This window comes from Triticum dicoccoides, chromosome 5B (assembly GCF_002162155.2).
Source record: "Triticum dicoccoides isolate Atlit2015 ecotype Zavitan chromosome 5B, WEW_v2.0, whole genome shotgun sequence".
NCBI classification, from domain to species: domain Eukaryota; kingdom Viridiplantae; phylum Streptophyta; class Magnoliopsida; order Poales; family Poaceae; genus Triticum; species Triticum dicoccoides.
The window spans coordinates 228,333,199-228,336,867 of NC_041389.1; positions in this window are offsets into that span (position 1 = coordinate 228,333,199).

Below are 3,669 nucleotides of genomic sequence, written 5' to 3' on the forward strand. Positions count from 1 at the left end.
CCTGGCACTATCTCTAACCTCCCGCATCCATGTTCCTCACTCTAATTGTTCTTTGTCTATTCATCCTGAATTTGGCCGTGACATCATAATTATCAGCTTTGTTCCTCATATATTTAGTTTGCAATCCGCTTCCTTTCTCCCATTATCTAGCCCGCGACCTCCACTTCCTTCGGCAACCATATTTCTTCTTACCTAGAGTTAGTTTGTGTTCACGTACTGTCCTTCATCCCTGTTCTATGATTAGTTTATTACCCAGTCATCTTACTTGCAATCGTTTCTACATCTGCTCGCTGGTTGCCTGGTTCAGATTTCCTGTTTGGAGCTAGGCCATTGGAGATACTATGAGAGAAGGAAGAGGATCTTGTGTAGGGAACTGCGGCGTCCGGCGGCAGATGGCTGATCTCTCGCGACCAGTCTCTCCACGGACTGGCTTCTCCCTTCACAATGATGCATCAAGCTTCCGTGGCTATGGACGACCAGAGTGCATGGAGGTAGCCGGGGTCAGGTCGTGGATTCTGTGCAGGCGCATCACTCAGTAGCGGTGAGATGCTGATGGCTCGCGACGGGGAGGAAATTTTCACATCAGTCAAAGTCACCTAGGATACCACCAATTGAACCGGCCATGGGCCTCCATATGTGGTCATCTTGCAACAATAGAATGTGACAGCTGTATGGAAATATTGTGATTTTTAGGATCACACATATTCATCTTTGAGATAATTTCTTGTGTTCCTCAGCCTGTGAGTAGCTAATTGTTTGTCTTCTCTCGTGATGTAAATGATTCCTTAGAGATTTTGTTGCTCAATAAATTTGTACAACATCGCAGGTAAATAGCTGAACATTTAACTTGTCTTGGAGAAATGATACACAGTATTCTCCATCTGCGTGGCTGCGCCACAACATTAACAATCAGGAGCCTCAAGCTTTATGAGTCAGTCTCCACATTCTCTAGACATGGTGTGCCTGTAGATAGACCATTTTTTAACCCGTACAAGTTAGGGTACATAAGATTTTCTTTTTCCAGTTTTGTGTCTGTGTGATGTGCCAATGTTGGCATTCATTGTCATGCTTGAAACTCCATTGCAAATTAAAATCATAATTTTAGTCAAAGTCAAAGGGCTGATATTTTCTTTAATGCTCTACGAAAGGTTAGAATGTGATTAGTATGCCAAGTTGCCAACTTCAGGTGATATGGGTACCATGGTACCCTCAGTTTTGAATGGTAGTGCTGTTGGAAACCTTATTTAGCATCAGTGTGGTTCATTAAACTGATGCTTGTGAAATCACAATATTTGCGATTTAGAACCAAATGTAAATTTCTTTGACAGGATGGCATCACACATCTAATCAATGTCGGAAATCCTTTGAGGTTTTTGACATTTTCTCATGTGTATCATATAGAGTTTTTATTAAGATTATTTTCTCAAGATAGACGGGCGCGACAACGCGCGCTTCTATGATCGAGCTGAGTCAGCAAGCTATAAGAAATAAACTAGTATATTTCTGCTTAGTGGAGGAAAGGGAAGAGGAGAGAGAAGGTAAGCGGACTCTTCGTGAAGAGCCAGCTCCTAGGCACTTTGTGAGAATGAAAGGTGGGCCACATAATAAAAAAATAGTACACTCTTTTGATCTATTATTGTACATGTTGACTATAAGATGGGCTGTAAATGACATGGCACTGGCTTATAGCCAGCAGCTGGCTATACTGTTAACCATGCTCTGATGCGGGTACGCGCAGCCCGCATGCTCGGCTCTGGTCGATCCTTTCCAATGCGAAACTTGATCGACATCTGATCCTGCATTAAAAAAATTCGGGATCTAACTTTTTTCTTACCGTCAGAGTCTAGGTTATAACAACCTACCGCCAAGGTCCTTGGCGGTAGGGTTGCATGCCCTACCGCAAAAAAATCTAAATATGAAATACAGTGTGTGCTCGCGCCTACCGTCGGGCACCTTGGGTTGTACAGGCTACCGCCAGCCTGTTTGGTGGTAGGGATGTTTCCTACTGCCAAGGTCCCTGGCGGTAGGCTGTTACACCCTACCGCCATCGACCCTGGGGGTAGCAAAAGGGTCATATCCTGATTTTTTTGCAAACTAGGGTCAGATCTCGATTAACTTTCAGAAAAGGATCAAAACACGAAATTTTGCCTCACTAGCAAATCTTGAACAACAAAATTCATTTAAGTGGTATACTATGAAATGATTTAACGTACCGCAAAAGATATGGCAGAAGCAGCATAATTTAAACATAGAGTTTGCAACATTATAACTCGACATAGTAGATAACCTAATCTAAACTACTCTAGTCCTTGACATGAAGATAATACTAGACCGCGGAGTTGGAGAGAGTGAAGGCGAGCTGGTACTCCTCCTTTGCCGCCTCAAGCCGCGCAGTGGCGCCCTTTTCTCTGATCACGACGCCTCCTTTGCCTCGACGAACTCGAGCTCCGACTCGCGAAAATGCTTGGTGGTCAGCCAAAGGACATCCCCGATGCGGTCGAACTCCCTCCACGCCCTCTGACCGCCACTACAAGAGAGGACGCGCTCCCTCGCCTGCAGGCATTCTCTCTTTCCTCAATTAATTATGTGTCACATCATCACAAAAGCCTAGATATGCATGATACCACTTATGATACTCCCACTACACGCATATTTAGATCATCTCCAACGCGGAACCAAGAACCGCATGCAACCGTCTGGACCACGCGGTTCAGACGTGTTTTGCCATCCAACGCGGGTCTGTATCATTCGCAGGCCGGTCCGGACGTGTTTTTCCCCGCACTAGAGACAAAGTGGGGGTCTTTACGGGCGTCCGAACCGCTGTCACGCCCACGTCTGATTAAGTTGGCCCACCAAAACCCCCATCCACCTCTCCCACAATTTCCATCGAACGCCCGCGCCGATTGCAGCGCCGCATTCATGAAGGCCCAAAGCATGCAATGCCCGATATTGATGTCGTGTGACGTGACCGGACCTAAGGGCAACGTTGATGGACGCGACCACTCGGGTATCTCCACTTCAATGCGGACGCCGCATCCCGAGAAACAAACTTTGGCCCATGCGCCGTATTGAAGCGGGCTGGCCGCCCCTTCAGCTGGTCGTGGTCGCGGCTATTTAAACTACGCGCTGGCGATGCACATCCACACTATTGATTATCTTGATTGTTTAGGAAATATATGATAGACTAGGATTTGTTCTAACTTATCTTGTACTTAAAGATGGTCATGTACTCCTATATATACACCCACGAGGCTCAAGCAATACATCAACAATTACACCAATGTCCCTATCTATCCCTCTTACATGGTATCAGGGCCAAGAGGTCTTGAGTTGAAGACTCGTTTGAGTGAGCCAGACACGAGAGGGGGATTGGTGGAATTGTTGATGTATTGCTTGAGCCTCATGGGCGCATATATAGGAGTCCATGACCATCTTGGAGTACAAGATAAGCTACAACAAATCCTAGCCTATCCTATGTTTCCTAAACAATCATGATAATCAATATCCCCTGCAGTCACAATGGTAGCGATGCAGACGCTGAGACTGGAGAAGAATCTGAAGGCTGTAAACTGACTGACATTGGATGTTGAGTATAATGATTGTATATGAAACATATGATATACTAGGATTTGTTCTAGCATGTCTTGTACTCCAAGATGATCATGTACT